Raw genomic sequence first — 20448 nt, 5'->3', positions numbered from 1 at the left:
ACATACAAATCACCGGACGTTAACTCATTCATGAAACAACCGAGAAGATCGTCCAAATTCGAGATAGGCTTAGGACGGCCCATAGTCGTCAAAAGAGCTATACTGACACTAGACGTAACGACCTCGAATTCCAAGTCGGTGACCACGTAATGTTAAAAGTCGCACCTTGGAAAGGTGTAATCCATTTCGAGAAATGCGGGAAGCTAAATCCGCGATATATTGGTCCTTTCGGAATCTTAGAGCGTGTTGGAACCGTTGCTTATCGCTTAGATCTTCCGCCTCAACTGAGCTCTGTTCATCCTACTTTCCATGTATCAAATTTGAAGAAGTGTTTTGCCGAACTCGAACTCGTCATCCCTCTCGAGGAGCTTACTATTGATGACAAACTTCATTTTGTGGAGGAACCGGTTGAAATTGTGGACCACTCCGTCAAAACGCTAAAACAAAGCCGAATTTCAATTGTCAAGGTCCGTTGGAACGCCAAAAGGGGACCCGAGTTTACTTGGGAAAGAAAAGATCAAATGCAAAGGAAGTATCCTCATTTACTGGTGGATTCGAAAACGCAAGATCTAGAGGAAGAAACAACGACCACTACGCCTACTTAAATTTCGGGACGGAATTTCTTTTAAGGAGTAGGTAATGTAACATCCCGCCTTTTTCCGTTTACCTTCCGTTATGTTATTTTAAAGTCCGTTATATAATTATGACATCTTCCGTTAATACGCATTTCAAATTATCTCGTTTAGGTAATTCACGCACCCGATTCAAACTTGAGGGACTAAACTTGCCAAGATGCCAAACATTTGACTAGGTCAAATGGTCAAGCCTTTCTCATCCATTCATTCATCACCTCCCTCTCTAGTACTTCCTTTCTTTTTCTCTCAAGCAACCAAACAAAGAATCATCATCTATTTTGAATCTAGCAAGCATCAACTAAAACAAATTACATATTTGGAATCCTTGCGTCTTCCTCTTCGAATGCATACCGATTACATCTCATTTGGGTAACTTTCTAAAAATACTAGATTTAGTGTTCTTGATAATTTTGACTTATAAAAGTGTTAATTAGTGTCTATGGCTCAAGTCTAACATGAATATGTGATTTATATGTTCGATCTTGTTATTTTAAGTAACTAGCATGAACTTGAAAGTTGGTGTGTTTGATTTTGTGATTTGGTTGCTTAAATGTTGTTAAATATTAAAAGTTCATGTATTAAATGTGTTACTAGCATCACTAGCTTTATTTTGATGTGTAGGTTGATTAAGGAAACTTCATTAACATGATTATTGTTTTGGTGATTTGGGTTAGGGTTTGATAGCCTTGATTATGAACTTTGATGCATTAAATGCTATGAAATGTTGTTGATAAGTGTTTAGTTGCAATGTGTGTTTAATTACCTTCGAAACGGCATATCATACATGTAAATTGGTTGCCCGAATCATGAAACGCATTTAATGAACTTGAATGTAATAAATGGTGAGCATTTAATGTGATTTTGGTTGTTGTAAATGTTAAATTGATTGATGAAATATGTTTAGTTATTTTCCTCGTCAAAATACATTTCCGATGATATAAGATACATGTTTTGATTGTTTGCGGATCATAAATTGTGATTGTTTGAAGCTTGGTTCGTGCACTTGTGTGTTTTCAGCAAAACAGGGTATGTGCACTAATCTGGATGCCATCCAGATTCTTGGATGCCATCCAGGCCTTCACATCTGGACGCCGTCCAACCAATCTAGACGCCGTCCAGATGAACTACCAGGTTCTGATTTGGTTGGCCGTTTACCATTTAATTCTAACTATGCTACGCACCTCCGATTCACATGTAACTTGTTCTAACATGCTCATATATGATTAAAAACCTCAGAAAAATAGTTTGGGACCCGACCCGAGCGTGTTGACTTTGACTTGACCAAAATTGACTTTAGTTTAAACTTAACCAAATACTTATGCAATCATCCTAACATGCTTTTATATTTGAATCATGCATGAAACTTGGCAACGTGATTCACATGCTATATGTAATCGAGTCGTAACGAGCCATAGGACTAATTGAACAACTTTGACCAATCGTGTTTACCATTATTGATACGACCTACTTGTTTAGGTCAAGACTAGCATTCGTTCTTGCACACGTTTACTTACGAAGTACTTTTATATGCTTGCACTCAAGGTGAGATCATAGTCCCAATTTTACTCTTTTATACTTATACGTGGGATGAGAAAACATAAACGATTTATACTTTTATACTTTGAACACAAATACGAAAGCAAAGATACATACTAGTTAGAACAAAAATCCTCAAGTCCAATTATCATCAGTTACACTTGTAGGGTGTAAGCGTGAACTTATGTTGTGTGGTCATACGGGTTTAACGAACCCTCATTCGGACGGTTCGCTACTGTTAGCGAATGAAATATAATTTTATTGGAATAGTGTAGGTTCTAACACTATATGCAGAGGTAAGATTCAGTTAAGTTTTGATAATTGGATGCTCGTGATACAAACACATCTTTTGAGATGTAGACGCTAGATAATCGGTTTATACTAAATCTTGTGGTTCAAAACATACTTTATACATACACCTATGATTTCACCAACGTTTTCGTTGACAGATTTTCTATGTTTTTCTCAGGTCCTTGAATACTAGGTGATACATGCTTCCGCACTATACTTTTTGATACTTGCTTGGATGTCGAGTATACATGCATACGTGGAGCGTCTTTTGACTTATTCTTAAATTGTGTCGCATATGTTTCAATTATACTTTAAATATTGTAATGTAACTAGTTATCGAACTACTTTGTAAACCTTGAAACATCCTTACTTTTGGTCAAACGTTGTTTTAAAGACTTATGACCACGTAATGGGACCTAAGTAGACGGCGCCGTCAATGACGATTAAGTCGGGTCACTACAAAAGTACCACTCATCCTTGGTAAACCCTTCTTAAATACTTCCAAGGTCATGATAGATGTTCATGAAAATTCTTTAAAACTTCGAGTTGGAGCCTAGGAAGTCACCTTCAATGTCTATCATCTCATGAACCAACCTTGGGAGGAAGACCTCAGTTTAATAGATTCTTTCCCAGACAACATTGGTGAAAAAATTGATGAAACCATGGTCGTATGCAGCCAGAACTCATGCTCTGCAGAATCACCTCATGTGCATTCTTAAGATAATCTTGACACGTACTCCACCATCTCTAATCCAGATCAATACCTCTCTAAATTTTTTGAATAAAGTAACCCTGAGCACACGACTACATGCATAGCACCACTAGGACAAGACATTCCACTACCTCCAAGTTCTCGCTTCTTTGGCAGGAATCACATGTACGGAAAACTCGTTGAGCGTCTCTAAAGAGTGTCGGCTAGTAAAATCCTACATCCATGACATTTTTAGTTGTATAATTTGGCCCAAAGTGTCCCCCGTTTACAGTATAATGGAAATCTTTTAAGATCTTCATTGCTCCTTTCCCATGGACACATCATCTGGTTATTTGATCCAGGCCTGTTCGAAAATATACGGACTTTCCCAATAGTAGTGTCTAAGGTCTAAAAAAGAATTTTTATTCTCTTGATAGGTCATGTTCTTTCCGAGTTGTTGAGAGGCCAAGTAATTTACGAATTCGGCAAACAGGGATAATGATCACTTATCGTAATGCTCAAGAGTGACTCGTTTGGAAAGGTATCATTGATTTCAACTTCGTTGAGTTTATCTAAATTAGGGCTTTCGAGTCTAGATAAATGATCAGGCGCAAGGTTTTCAGCTCCCTTTTTATGCCTAATTTCTATGTAGAATTCTTGGAGTAATAATACACAACGAATGAGTCTAGATTTGGCATCAGGTTTATTAAACAGGTATTTCAGAGCTTAATGGTATGTGTAGACAATCGTTTTGGAGAGTACTAGATAAGATCTGAATTTTTCAAAAGCAAATACTATTATTAGCATTTTCTTTTCCGTGGTGATGTAATTAATTGAGCCCCGGTTAAGGTTTTGCTCGCATAATAAATTGGTAAGAAGTGATATCCTTTCTTTGACCTAGAACTGCTCCTATCGCATAATCATTTGTATCGCACATGAGTTTGAATGGAAGGGTCTAATCAGGTGAAACAATGATTGCTACATGCGTGAGCTTATCTTTTAAGATGTCAACGGACTCTTGACACTTTTCGTCAAAGTCGACAAGAGTATCTTTTTCTAAGAGTTTTGTCATAGGTGGCGCAATTTTTGAAAAATCCTGAATAAATCTCTTATAAAATCATGTGTGTCCTAAGAAACTTCATATTCCTTTAACGTTGGATGGTAAAGGTAATTTGCAAATGACATCTATTTTTGCCTTATCTACCTCTATTTTGGATTTAGAAATTTTGTGGCCAAGAACTATTCCTTCATCGACCATGAAATGGCAATTTTCCCGGTTCTGGACAAGATTTGATTTTTCACAATGTGTGAGCAATTTGTCGAGATTGGAGAGACAGTCATCGAATGAATCTCCGTGTATTGAAAAGTCATCCATAAATACTTCCATGAATTTCTCTATCATGTCGTGAAATATGGTTGCATACATCTTTGAAAGGTCTCGGTAACATTACATAACCCAAATGGCATTCGTTTGTAAGCGAATGTTCCAAATGGACATGTAAAGGTGGTATTTTCTTGATCTTTCGGATCAATGGGGAGTTGGAAATATCCTGAATAACTATTTAAAAGTAATAATATTCTTTCATAGCTAAACGTTCTAGCATTTGGTCAATGTAAGGTAAAGGAAAATGGTCTTTCCAAGTTGCATCATTGAACTTTCTATAATCGATGCATACACGCCACCCAGTTACCGCTCTGGTTGGAATGAGTTCATTGTTTTTGTTTTGAATGACTGTAGTCCCCCCTTTTTTAGGTACACATTGTACTGAACTAACCCACTGGCTATCGAAGATAGGGTATATCATATCAACATCCAAGATTTTAATTAGCTCATTCTTTAATGCTTCCATCATATTTGGGTTTAATCTTCTTTGACTTTGTACAACTATTTAGAGTTTTCTTATAATAAGATTTTATGAGCACAAAAAGTTGAATCAATTCTCGGAATGTCCATAGTTTTCCATGTGATAACGCACATATTCTATACCTTTTACGCACGTTATCGGTTCCTAAATTGGTTCATTTAATGAGTATTTGAAGACATATGGTTGTTAATTGTGCAAGAAGAAGATTTCAAGTGAAAAACGTTAAAGGAAAGCAATACGATTGATAAAAGTTGAAGATCTCAACTCAAAAGTGATAAAACAAGAGAAAAAGTCAACAACGGCACTAGATGCAACGTATTTGTACCAGATGAGGTTCATGGATCTATATATTTTATCCAATTTAAGACAGACGTCGAAGGATGTGGCGCAACTTGACAGATGTGGCGCATGTGAACACGACATGAAGGATTAGGTGCATCACTCATAGATGCGACGCATCTGTTTCTGACTTAGGGAGCAAGATACAAATTTTGTATAAATAGGGAAGGATTTTGGCCATTTAACCAATACATTTTCCAGACGAAAAAAGCTACAAATTAAGGATTGTTTGAGCCACTTTTCACCACTTTCAAGCTAGGGCATCATCAAGATCAAGGAATGGATCAAGATCATCATTGGTACACTTAGTTTTCATTGTTTAGTAATTTAATCATGAATTCTACCATTTCCAATTGTTTGAATGTTCCATTTTTTATTATTATGCTAGGCTAAATCTAATTTTGTTCACTTTATGTAATACTTATGATTTTTGGATTGTCTATCTTTTGTATTATTAAGGTTTTGATGTTTGATTAATTGTGCTTTCTTAAAAGATCCATTGTTGTGATTATCTATTTATTTAATTCAATTATGCAAGTTTGTGAGTTGATTTATGTGAGTTTATCAACGATAATAGAATGCACTTCAACACTTAGTGATTTAGACACTTGCATGTGAGTGTAGGTGGTAATTGAATAGATATTGTGATAACACATTTGTGTAGGTTGTTTTTAGTGATTTTAATAATCTAGATTTTACGTGAGTTTAACCAAAAGATAGTCTCATTAATTAAACAGGGTAAAATTAGGACCTTTGATAATGCTAAAAACGAACATATATTTCATAGCATTATTCCTCAAGAAAGACAAGCTTTTAGTTGCAATTGTTCTATTTACAAGAGATATTCGTTTAAATAATAAAAGGTGAAGACAAAAGACAGATTCGACGAATTGAAGACGCAAACGACCAAAAAGCTCAAAAGAACAAAAGACAATCAAAAAGGTTCCAATTATTGATAAGAAACGTCTCGAAATTACAAGAGTACAAGATTCAAAACGCAAAGTACAAAATATAAAATTGTACGCGAGGACGTTCGAAAATCCGGAACCGGGACCAGAGTCAACTCTTAACGCTCGACGCAACGGACTAAAAATTACAAGTTAACTATGTATATAAATATAATATAATATATAATTAATTATATTAATTATATATATATTATATATATATATTAAAAACCGTCGGCAGAGAAAACTCCAAGGACTGAGCTGTAATTTCTATCTCCACGACTCGCGGAGTTTGGAGAGGCTTTTGCCGCGAGTCGCGGAGCCCCAAATTTCACTTCTGGCTATAAAGCAAACCGAATTCTGATCAAATTTCATATTCGATTTCAATCTCTCTCTCAATATATACGTAATATATATATATATATAATTTATATTTTAATTTTAATTTTAATCCTAATAATAAGGGTATGTTAGCGAATGTTGTAAGGGTGTAAGTCGAAATTCTGTCCGTGTAACGCTACGCTATTTTTAATCATTGTAAGTTATGTTCAACCTTTTTATATTAATGTCTCGTAGCTAAGTTATTATTATGCTTATTTAAAATGAAGTAATCATGATGTTGGGCTAATTACTAAAATTGGGTAATTGGGCTTTGTACCATAATTGGGGTTTGGACAAAAGAACGACACTTGTGGAAATTAGACTATGGGCTATTAATGGGCTTTATATTTGTTTAACTAAATGAAAGTTTGTTAATGTTAATATAAAGATTTACAATTGGGCGTCCCTATAAATTACCATATACACTCGATCGGACACGATGGGCGGGGTATTTATATGTACGAATAATCGTTCATTTAACCGGACACGGGAATGAATTAATAGCCACTAGAATAATTAAAACAGGGGTGAAATTACATTCAAGAGTAATTGGTGTAATTGTTAACAAAGTAGTAAAACCTTGGTTTACACGCAGTCGATAACCTGGTGTATTCATTAAACAAAGTATTAAAACCTTGTTACAATTCGAATCCCCAATTAGTTGGAATATTTAACTTCGGGTATAAGGATAATTTGACGAGGACACTCGCACTTTATATTTATGACTGATGGACTGTTATGGACAAAAACCAGACGGACATATTAAATAATCCAGGACAAAGGACAATTAACCCATGGGCATAAAACTAAAATCAACACGTCAAACATCATGATTACGGAAGTTTAAATAAGCATAATTCTTTTATTTCATATTTAATTTCCTTTATTTTATATTTAATTGCACTTCTAATTATCGCACTTTTATTTATTTTTATTTAATCGCACTTTTAATTATCGTACTTTTTAATTATCGCAATTTTATTTTATCGCATTTTTATTATTGGCAATTTCATTATCGTTATTTACTTTACGCTTTAATTTAAGTCTTGTATTTATTTAATATTTTACATTAGGTTTTAACTGCGACTAAAGTTTTAAAATCGACAAACCGGTCATTAAACGGTAAAAACCCCCCTTTATAATAATAATATTACTTATATATATATTTGTATTTTTATAAAAGTGAACTAATATAGCGTTGAGCTTTGTTTAAAGATTTCCCTGTGGAACGAACCGGACTTACTAAAAACTACACTACTGTACGATTAGGTACACTGCCTATAAGTGTTGTAGCAAGGTTTAAGTATATCCATTCTATAAATAAATTAAAACTTGTGTAATTTGTAACGTATTTCGTAGTAAAATATAGTACTATCACGTACCCCCACGCTACCACACCAAGTTTTTGGCGCCGCTGCCGGGGACTTATCTTAAAAGCCGGAAGCGCAACGCTAATATATAAAAAAAAAAAAAAAAGATTTTAGCTTACTTTTATTAAAATTCGTTTTTGTAAAAATACGTTTTAAAAATTCGAAAATATAAAAAGAAAAACAAAAATATAAGCATTTTTAAGATTTTGTTAAATATTTAAGTTTTATAAGTTTCTTTATTTCTATTTTAGTTTATAAAAATATAAGTTTTATTTTAAAATCTTTTATTTATTTAAAAAACAGAAAACATAAAATAAAAAAAAATAATAAAGAAAAACGCGTAAAAATTGAAAGCTGTCAACAGAATTTCTGAACCCCGCGACTCGCGGGGTTTTCTTCTTAATAGCCGCGACTCGCGGAGACCATCTGACACGCGCACAGGAAGCCCTAATTCAGCATTAATTACGGTTTTTAATTAATTATTATTAATATTTAAACCTAATTATTATTATTATTATTATTATTAGTTTTATTTTTACTTTTACTTTTTATTTATATATTTTAGTTAAATTAGTTTTATTAAATTGTAAAATTAGTAGTTTTATTAAATAAATAATATAAAAATAATATTTTTATAAAAATTGTACTTTTTACAACTTTTTGTATATTTTTATATTTTGTCCCTTTTTAATCGTTGTAGCGTAATATTTATATTTTTCGCTCATATTTAATTTTAAACTTAGTTTTTGCTATAGTTATTTTTACTCCTAGATTTTTAGGCTTTGCCGTAGAATTCCTTAAGTGCTTTTTCTTTAGACTAAGATTTAGGTGCTTTAGAATTTTGCGACGCCTTTTTAAGTTTTAGTTCTTTTTAAGTTATTTCCATTTGGGATTTAGTTTTTCCTTGTAAGCTTTAATATTTTTAGACACCTTTTACTATGTACCAATTATCATTCCAATTAACTATTTCAATTTGCGATTATAATTTTAAGTTAGTTGTAGTAATAAGGTTAGGTTAGTTAAGTATTTTTAAGTTTTTATAAGTTTCTTTTATTTTTCCGTCACCTTTAATTTTTTTTTTTAAACCATTTTTTCTTTTTCGACGAACTCTTTTTCTCTCTTATTTCTCGCTATTCTAGTTTTAGGACATAGATTTTTATTCTACTTCTTATCTAAATTTCTTAAAATTACGAAAATTTATTTTAAGTGGTTAAATTGATAGACATCAAAATTTTCTGGTTCGTAGTAATAGTTGGATTTGTACGTGGACCGGGTTATTGGAGCCAAACAGTCCTCAATTATATTGAGACCAAACGAATCCTGCCTCTCTGCTGCATCTTTTGGCTATTCGAAACGTGAGCAAAATCAGAAAAGTCTATTGATTGGATAACTTATTATAATTTTTCTTTCCTTTTTAAAACTAATAGGATATTCAGTGAATGCACCGAGCAAGACGTTCATCACCTTTTGTACGTTCACCACCTGTAACTAGATCAAGACGTTTAACAAATATAACCGCCGTTGATTTTTCTTTAGAATCGTCATCCAGTCGACCAAGTACTTCAGTTCAAATTTCCGATAATCCATTTTTTGAACCCGACCTCACAATTGAGAATCCAGAAAATATTCAGGAACGGTTCATAGATCCTGAACCATTAAACTTTCCTCCGGAACCACCAATCATTCAAACAGAGATTGTTGAGGAACGAACCATTAAAACAGAATCATCTAGTGATACCGATTCAACAAATTCAATTATGGAGAATCTGGAACCTTTAAGTATGGAAGACCGAATGAGAGCTAAACGCACTGGCCAAGGTCACGCAATTACTCATCCAGACATTAATGCGCCAGATTATGAAATCAAAGGACAAATTCTACACATGGTGACTAATCAATGCCAATTTAGTGGTGCGCCGAAGGAAGATCCAAATGAACATCTACGTACCTTTAATAGGATCTGCACACTATTTAAAATCCGAGAAGTGGAGGATGAACAGATATATCTCATGTTATTTCCCTGGACTTTAAAGGGAGAAGCCAAAGATTGGTTGGAATCGTTACCTGAAGGGGCGATTGATACATGGGACGTTTTAATTGACAAATTTCTTAAACAATTCTTTCCTGCATCTAAAGCCGTAAGACTTCAAGCAGAAATTGTTACATTCACACAGAAGCCAAATGAAACTCTATATGAGGCGTGGACAAGATATGGAAAGTTGTTAAGAGGATGTCCGCAACATGGTTTAGACACCTGTCAAATAGTACAAATATTCTACCGAGGATGCGACATCACTACAAGGAAAGACATAGATATAGCAGCTGGTGGTTCTATTATGAAGAAAACCGAAACTGATGCTTACAAAATTATTGATAATACTGCTTCCCACTCACATGAGTGGCACCAAGAAAAAGACATCATTAGATCATCTAAAGCAGCTAGAGCCGATTCTAGCCATGACTTAGATTCCATTTCGGCAAAGATAGATGCTTTCGAGAGACGAATGGAAAAGATGACTAAGGATATTCACTCAATACGAATTAGTTGTGAGCAGTGTGGAGGACCACATTTGACAAAAGATTGTCTAAGTATTGAATTAACAATGGAACAAAGAGAGAATATTTCATACATAAACCAAAGGCCTGGAAATAATTATCAGAATAATTATCAACCGCCAAGACCGATTTACAATCAAAACCAGAATTATAACCGAAATATTCCATACAATAACCAACAAGGTCCTAGCAATCAACAAGTATCCAATAATACTTACAATCAGCAAAGACCAAATTTTCAAAACAAACCACCACAACAAACCGATGATAAAAAGCCGAATTTAGAAGATATGATGACAAAGCTAGTTGAAACTCAAACGCAGTTTTTCACATCTCAAAAACAAACCAATGAACAAAATGCTCAAGCATTTAGAAATCAACAAGCTTCTATTCAAAATCTGGAACAAGAAGTAAGTAACCTAGCAAGGTTAATAGGTGAAAGAAAACCGGGAAGTTTACCTAGTGATACAAATGCTAACCCCCGGAATGAAACAGCTAAAGCTATTACCACAAGAAGTGGTACAACACTTAAATCACCTGAAATACCTGTAACTTCTGATGAAACTATTCCTACTCCACAAGAACCACAACCTGATCAAGATAAGGAAAAAGAACCGGTAGTTGAAAAGGTTAATGAAGATAACACAGTTAAGGATAAACCTTATGTTAAACCATACCAACCACCACTTCCTTACCCGAGTAAAATGAAGAAAGAAAAACTTGAAGCAGAGCAATCCAAATTTTTGGATATGTTTAAACAGATAAATGTAAATCTTCCTTTCATTGATGTGATTTCAGGAATGCCTAGATATGCTAAATTCTTGAAAGATCTGATCACGAATAGAAAGAAAATGGAAGAACTTTCGGCTGTTACTATGAATGCTAATTGTTCAGCAGTGCTGTTGAATAAGATACCAGAAAAATTATCTGATCCAGGAAGTTTCACAATTCCATGTTTTCTGGGTAGTCTTAGTTCAATAGAAGCATTGGCAGACTTAGGTGCTAGTATAAATCTAATGTCTTATTCACTATACGCTAAACTAGACCTTGGAGAATTGAAACCAACCAGAATAAGCATACAACTAGCCGATAGATCAATAAAATATCCTAGAGGGATAATGGAGAACATGCTAGTTAAAGTTGGTACTTTAGTATTTCCAGTAGATTTTGTTGTTTTGGACATGGAAGAAGATTCTCAAGTTCCTCTCATATTAGGAAGACCATTCTTAAACACGGCTAAAGCAATGATAGACGTGTTCGGTAAGAAACTGACCCTAAGTATAGAGGATGAGAGTGTTACCTTTTCAGTTGATAGAGCAATGCAACAACCACAATCTGCAGATGATACATGTTATTATATTCAAACTATAGATGCACATGCAGAATTATTAGAAGAATTTCCAGAATTACAAGGAACGGGAGAATGTTCTTTAGGAGAAGTTAATGAACCAATTGATGAAGCTGAAATGTTAGCTACACTTATAGCTAATGGATATGAACCAACAACAGAAGAAATTCAAATGCTAATAGAAGAAGACAGATATCGATATAAATCATCGATAGAAGAACCTCCGAAATTAGAGTTAAAGCCACTTCCAAACCATTTGGAATACGCTTATTTACATGGTGAATCTGAATTACCTGTAATAATATCGTCTTCTCTTACTAAAAATGAGAAATCACAACTCATTTCTGTGTTGAAAGCTCATAAACCAGCCATTGCATGGAAGATTCATGATATTAAAGGAATAAGTCCTTCGTATTGCACACATAAAATCCTTATGGAAGAAGGTCATAAAACGTATGTGCAACGCCAACGAAGACTAAATCCTAATATGCAAGATGTAGTTAAGAAAGAGATTATTAAACTGCTAGATGCAGGTTTGATATATCCAATTTCTGATAGTCCATGGGTAAGCCCAGTTCAATGCGTACCTAAGAAGGGTGGCATGACTGTCATTACAAATGAGAAAAATGAGCTTATTCCTACTAGGACTGTAACAGGATGGCGTGTATGTATTGATTATAGAAAATTAAATGACGCCACCAGAAAAGATCACTTTCCCTTACCTTTCATAGATCAAATGTTGGAAAGATTAGCCGGAAATAGTTACTATTGTTTTCTAGATGGATTTTCCGGATATTTTCAAATTCCAATAGCACCCGAAGATCAAGAGAAAACCACATTCACGTGCCCTTATGGTACTTTTGCTTACAAACGCATGCCATTTGGACTTTGTAACGCCCCTGCAACCTTTCAAAGGTGTATGATGGCGATTTTTCATGACATGATAGAAGAATGCATGGAAGTATTCATGGATGACTTTTCAGTCTTCGGTGATACATTTAAATCATGTCTAGTTAATCTGGAACGAATGCTAATTAGATGCGAAAAATCAAATCTAGTACTTAATTGGGAGAAATGCCATTTCATGGTTAAAGAAGGCATCGTTCTTGGACATAAAATTTCAAAAGAAGGAATTGAAGTGGATAGAGCTAAAGTAGATGTAATTGCTAAACTTCCACATCCCACAAATGTTAGAGGAGTTAGGAGTTTTCTAGGGCATGCCGGTTTTTACCGACGTTTCATAAAAGATTTTTCTAAAATTGCCACTCCTATGAATAAACTCCTAGAAAAGGATGCGCCATTCATCTTTTCAGATGAGTGTATCAAATCTTTTAATATTCTTAAAGAAAAACTCACTAATGCACCGATCATGATAACACCAAATTGGAATCTACCATTTGAACTAATGTGCGATGCAAGTGATTTTGCAATGGGAGCCGTTTTAGGACAAAGGATTGAAAAACGATTTCAACCTATATATTATGCTAGTAAGACATTACAAGGAGCACAAACGAACTATACAACTACTGAAAAAGAACTCCTTGCTATTGTCTTTGCTTTTGACAAATTTCGATCATATCTCGTTCTAGCAAAAACGGTGGTCTATACCGACCATTCTGCTCTTAGATACCTATTTTCAAAACAAGATGCTAAACCAAGATTAATCCGTTGGATCTTACTCTTACAAGAGTTTGATATTGAAATCCGAGATAAAAGAGGAGCAGAAAATCTCGCCGCTGATCATCTTTCTCGTCTTGAAAATCTCGAATTAGAAGTTCTAAATGAATCGGCCATACAAGACAACTTTCCTGATGAATATCTATTGAAGATAGATTATAAAGAAATCCCATGGTTTGCAGACTATGCAAACTACTTAGTTTGTGGATTCCTTGAAAAAGGATTATCGTACCAAAGACGAAAGAAATTCTTCAGTGATATAAAACACTATTTCTGGGAAGATCCACATCTGTTTAAAAGTTGTCCCGATGGAATAATACGCCGATGTGTATTTGAAGATGAAGCTAGTAAAATATTAAACCATTGTCACACAGGACCAACAGGAGGGCATTATGGGCCTCAACTAACAGCAAGAAAAGTTTATGAAGCTGGATTCGATTGGCCTACAATTTACAAAGACGCACACCTTCTTTGCAAATCCTGTGATGCATGTCAAAGGACCGGAAAAATAAGTCAACGTGATGAAATGCCACAAAATGTCATCCAAGTATGTGAAGTATTTGACATTTGGGGTATTGACTTTATGGGTCCATTTCCAAAATCTCATAATAATCTATATATACTCGTAGCCATTGATTATGTATCTAAATGGGCGGAAGCACAAGCTCTCCCAACTAACGATGCACGAGTTGTAGTCAACTTTTTAAAACGTCTTTTTGCAAGGTTTGGAACACCGAAAGCTTTAATAAGTGATCGGGGTACTCATTTCTGTAATAATCAACTTGAGAAAGTTCTTAAAAGATATGGAGTAACTCATAAAATCTCCACCGCATATCATCCACAAACAAGTGGACAAGTTGAAAATACCAACCGAGCTTTAAAACGTATTCTAGAGAAAACCGTAGGATCAAATCCGAAGGAATGGTCCATTAAATTGGAGGATGCACTCTGGGCTTTTAGAACAGCCTACAAAACTCCAATTGGAACCACACCTTTTAGACTTGTTTATGGAAAAGCATGTCATCTTCCAGTAGAAATTGAACACAAAGCATTTTGGGCTTTGAAGACATGTAATCTTGATTTACATGAAGCCGGACGTCTACGATTAAGTCAACTAAATGAATTAGAAGAATTAAGACATGAAGCATACGAAAATTCGTTAATCTATAAAGAAAGAACGAAGAAATGGCATGATAAAAGAATCAGAAGTTCAAAAGAATTTAAAGAAGGAGACAGAGTTCTTCTTTTCAATTCACGATTCAAGCTATTTCCTGGAAAATTGAAATCAAGATGGTCTGGACCATTCATAGTCAAAAGAGTTTTCCCATACGGAACGATAGAATTGATAAATTCAAATGGGATTGAATTTAAAGTTAATGGTCACAGAGTTAAACATTACATACATGGTCCGATGGAAGTCGACAACGAAGTTAATCACAATTTCAACACCACAGCTAACTAAGTGTGGGGAGAATCAAGTCTTTAAAGGATAATATGTATTTCTGTTAGAGTTAGATTGTCTGTTTTCGTGTAGTTCTCGAAAATGGAACACGTATGGTCTTTCCCTAGCAGACCCTAAAGAACTAGTCTTCTCCCCCCATTCTGAATTTTTATTTTTTTTAGGTTTTTACGATATGAAGACTGCCTGTGAACTAAACCATGGTCTAATGCTACACGCTTTGATCACTAAAAGAAATAATGACATACTACCGAGCGAATTAGTATCAGTAATCAGAGGAAGAATGGACGGAGTTAAAAAAGGATCCAGATGCGAAGATAATAAGTTACAATTTGGTAAAGGAAAATCAAAATCCGCAGCGAAAAGAAGAGCACGACACCTAGAACGATGTCACAAATGCGGAAAATGGTCACATGGAGGTAAATGTTCAAATAATCAAACCTATTCAAATACCGAATTTGTTACTTTATGCAGAGACGGACCGTTCATATGTTTAGAAGAAAAGACACTGAATGCTCGAGGTTACGCCTTTGGAGCCATGGAAAACCAATTAAACCGACTATCTTATGAATGGGATAGATCATATAACTAAGAAATCTATTTCACAGGTATGTCTGTACAGTTTTTATTTTTATTTTTATTTTTAACCTTTTGATAATAAACGCTAATTTGTTCGCTAAAAAGTATTAAATTGGTATTGAATAAAATTAGGTTTGGCGACCGAAATTATTGATATCATTCAAAAATTTATTACATCACTGCGAAATTTAACGTTTATTCTTAAGGTATAAATATCTTTAATCAATCAACCCAAAATATTTCAAAAATTCGTCATGAGTTAAATTAGGTCTTGGAACCGAAATTACTTTACCGAAAAGAGGGGCGCATATTTTTGATAATATTTGATTGATTAAAGTGGGATAAAAAGACAAAAAGATTTTTAATTTTATTTTTACCATGTTTTTAAAATTAATATTTAAATCTTAAATTAATATTGTAAACTTTGTAAAAACAATATATTTAAAATTGTAAATATTTGAAAAATTAATATAAGTTTGATATGAATTTATAAATTTTTAAATTAAGTTTGGTGTGAATTTTTAATTTTTAAAATATTAATTTTTAATTTTATGCATTTTAAATTTTGAGTTTGGTGTGAATTTTTAATATTAATTTTGAATTTTATATTTATGTTGTGTGAATTTAAAAACAAAAATTTACTTTATCTCATTAAGTTAAGAATATGATTTTTAAAATTCGTCGTAAGTTGAAGACTAGGTCTTTGAACCGAAATTGCTTTACCCGAGGGAGGGACGAGAACTTTTATTATCATTATTTTTAATTTTATTGATTTAAAGTATGCCAAAAACATTGAAAAAACCCAAAAATCTTAGCTTTTAAAACAATCTCTACAAAAAGACAAATTTTAAAATTTTGTCGAAGGACGGACTAGGACATCGATCCGAAACGACCTCGTCCTAAATAACAAGGGAAACAAAATTTTAAAATTAATTACTAAATTGTTTTAATAAGTTAAAGATTATATAAAAAAAAAAAAAAAAAAATACCAAACTCCGCGAGTCGCGGAGTTTGGAGGGTAAATCCCCGCGACTCGCGGAGGGTCCAAAACCTAGAAAAAAAAATAAAAGAGCTGCACGAACTGATCAACTCCCACACACAAAAACAACTCGAAAACACTGCGAAAAACCCACGAAAAACCACCCAAAAACACCCCAAAAATCCCAATTTTTAACCGTTAATCACCAAATGTTTTTGCTAAAATCATGTTGAGAAGGATGCTATCTAAGAATTACTCAAGAAAAACGGTAAATTTCTACACCTAAACACCATTAATTCGAAATTAGGTGTTCTTGAGCTATTTTTTCCCCAATTTGATTTTGATGCTTTTTAGTGTAATTAGACTTAAATTGTTTATGTATTATGCTTGTATAACCTAGATTGATGCTGTTTAACATGATTAGAAGCCTTAAACTTCAAATTTTGAATAATCTAGGGTTTGTGTTCTTGAGCAAATTTGGGGCTTTTTGATATAAACAGGTTATGGCCGATTTTTGTCATGAATTGTTGCTAAATTAAGTAGTGTAACATGTCTAGGTAGTTAAATGATCCAAACTTTGAGCCTAAACATGATTTTGAGAATTAAAGTGGACTTTTTCAAGTCCAAAATTCATGAACTTGATTTTTGAAAGATAATGCCATTTGAGACTTGTTTGATTGCTAGTAATGATTATTTTGACATGTTATTTGAGTTGAATGCTTATGAACTTGGCGAACATTTTCGTATATGCTTATTTGAAAAAGTGTAGATTTGATAAAAATATGAAAATGAGCTTAAGTTTGATATAAATTGATAATGTCATTGTAATTATTTTGATTGATGATTTTGCTGACACTAATGCATATTTGGATGCACAAAATTTGTGTTTGATGTGTTTTACAGAATGAAAGGGGTGAATCTTCATCCCAAACCCGCAATGCTCCTGCCGAGAATTTGGAACAACAGGAGGTAGATAACTACTACAAGCAGGATGTACCTCATCCAGTCATGACCTTTTCCGATATGCATTTGGAAGAGTTGCACCCGAACCTGCGATTTGACAGACTTTGGATAGATTATACAAAATATCAACGGGGTTTGCATACTCTTCACTCTAAGGTTGTTGAGGTACCGAGGGTCATAGAATGGGGACCCTTAGAAGCTGTAGAATTGGCCGGGCCAATTAGGGAATTACTTGTACAGAGGTATGGTAATTCTTCTTTTAATTACTGGATATGTTTATTCACCATACGCAGACCTGTATATAAAGTATGGTGTGAAGAGTTGTTATGTAGTATAGAGTTGAATGATCGGGTAGCTAGTTTAACCGATCGTTCTTTTATTAGATTTTTGTTAGGCGGTTCGATGCGCCACATGTCTTTACTGGACATGGCTCAGGCTTTACGTATATATACGCCTGAGGAGTTAGCGTCTGCCGATTGTAGAGGATTGATACTAAACGGTAGAAAGATAGATGAAAATTTTGATACACACGGTGTGTGGAGTCAAATGACAAGCCATCACCGTTTCAAAGGGGGAAACTACTCTTATTTGGATATAGATAGAGCCGAATTAAGAGTAATACATAGGTTTTTAGCTAATTCGATTACACAAAGGGGTAAAAACAAAGAAAAGGTAAATGAACAAGATTTGTTTTACCATATGTGTATTCGAGACCCACAGAGCGCTGTAAGTATACCATATTGTGTGGGTTATTATTTATCAGCTATGGTTCGGGGGATGCGCCAACATAGCATAATAGGAGGTGGTATTTTTATTACTTTGATTGGTGAATATCTCGGTGTGGATATAAGTCGGGGGGGATTATTACTAGAAGAGCCGGAACCCCGCGACACTATAGGTTTAAATGTATACCATGGTGCGAAAGTTTTGAAGCGGCGAAATAACGCCGCAGTACGATACCATGGTAGACATCCACAGGTGGAGAGAAACCAGGAACAAGGTAATGTAGGAGGGGGGAATGAGATGCAAGAAATGCATAGGTTTATAGCTTCTCAGGAATACGAAAATGCTAGACAGAGAGCATTTGAAGATTGGCAAGTTCATCAGAACCAGATCATAGCGCATTGCCAACATATAGGTAGAAACTATATTCCTACACCGAAACCCGTCTTCCCTCCTTGGTCGATAGAGATGCAGCCACCATATCCTACGTATGACCCTGCCGAAGCATTCTATAGCACTTATGGTTATGCCTGGAACCCCTATTGGTACCAATATCATCCTTAGTTTACTTATTATTTTTTTTATTATTTTGTAATTTGTAATTATTGATACATTTAATATTTTTGTTAATATTGTAATCATTTTTATAATTATCTAACTTTTATTCTTAGATTTTAATAATTTTTGAATGTGGGGTAATAAACCAAACTTCAAAAATATGTATATATGTTTGCAGTTTATCTTATGTACACAACAGGGTAAAACAACGCATTTTCAAAGACTGGCATTAAGTTCAGCAAAAGCAACTAATTTTGACGACAAGATGCAAAATATATGTGAAATAACAACAAGACGGAATGAACAAATGATGTGCACCATTTATCATTCAGCAAACAAACGCCAATATATTTGGAAACTTTGGTAAAAATTTAATCATTTTCACACAAATCACCCTCAATAATTTAAATTGTTACTGATTTCTTGCAAATGAGGGCATTGCAAGATCTTAAGTGTGGGAAAGGGTTAAATTCTTTCGTATTTTAAAATTTTTATATTAAACACTTGGTTACCATTAAAAATACTAGTAAAGCAGTAGTTGTATTAGAATCTAGTGCTCTCTGATAAAAAAGAACAGCCCTAGTCTTATATACTGACTACCCAATTCTAGTAAAAATTTTCAATTAAATGAATTTAAAATCATGTTTATACATATTTATGAACGATAAAACTAGGTTTTAACACCGAAATTATTGTTACCTCGGAAAGGACATAAATTGAGAAACAAACTAAAATGTTAAAATTCATTTAAAATGGAATAGAGGACGATAAAAAGAAAAATAAAAAGCCAAGTGTGGGAAAATTTACCAAATTATTTTAAACATATGTCACATATATCTATAACAAATAACTGAAAATACTTTTGCTTTGGACTAAACTAAACTGTTTTACCCGATGAAATAAAAGAAGAGATGGATCTACACGATGAATCAATTCCATCATTAAAAGGAAGTAAAGTCTTCCGAAAAAGAAACGCGCTTCTTGATTTAGGTCATGAAGTTGTCGTTCAGACCAGCTGTAGGTTGACGAAAAATCTAGAAAAGTCATCTCTAAAATCAGCAGGAAATCCACGGACCTCAGCATTAAACAGGGTCGCCAAGTGGTCAGATTTATCCTAACCATGAGAAGGATTTATCTCGTACAATGGGGGGCACCATGCAAATTAGCTGGATAAGACTAATGAATCAGATCCCCAGAAAGGATAATCTCCTTAAAGATTAAAAATCAGCTTTTAAGACTGATATTATTCAATCCTAGAGATTGACCTTAAAGATTGAGAATTCAAACTCATGGAATTCAATGATATCTAAACTCGAGCTTAAACGAGAAAATATTTTGATCAAAATTATAAACCGATTTGTTTTCTGAAAACCCTATTTTCAATGCGTTCATTACCATTGAATGTAAAATCCTAGGAATTCACCTGGAATTCATTAGGTCACCTGAACTAAATCGGGTGTCAACCGTAAGAACGGTGGTTGCATAGTGGTCAAAGACAGGACCTTGTGCCAGACCGAAAAAATTATAAGGGTGAGCTTTACTATTGCTCCT

At 34.0% G+C, this 20448-nt stretch overlaps 1 pseudogene; it reads left to right on the top strand.

Annotated features, from left to right (window-relative positions):
- Positions 1 to 20448, top strand: part of LOC139841942 (uncharacterized) — a 178320-nt pseudogene that overhangs the window by 37459 nt on the left and 120413 nt on the right.

This window comes from Rutidosis leptorrhynchoides, chromosome 4 (assembly GCF_046630445.1).
Source record: "Rutidosis leptorrhynchoides isolate AG116_Rl617_1_P2 chromosome 4, CSIRO_AGI_Rlap_v1, whole genome shotgun sequence".
NCBI classification, from domain to species: Eukaryota; Viridiplantae; Streptophyta; class Magnoliopsida; order Asterales; family Asteraceae; genus Rutidosis; species Rutidosis leptorrhynchoides.
The sequence above is the reverse complement of the archived record's forward strand: the minus strand, read 5'-3'. Positions and strand labels throughout refer to the sequence as shown.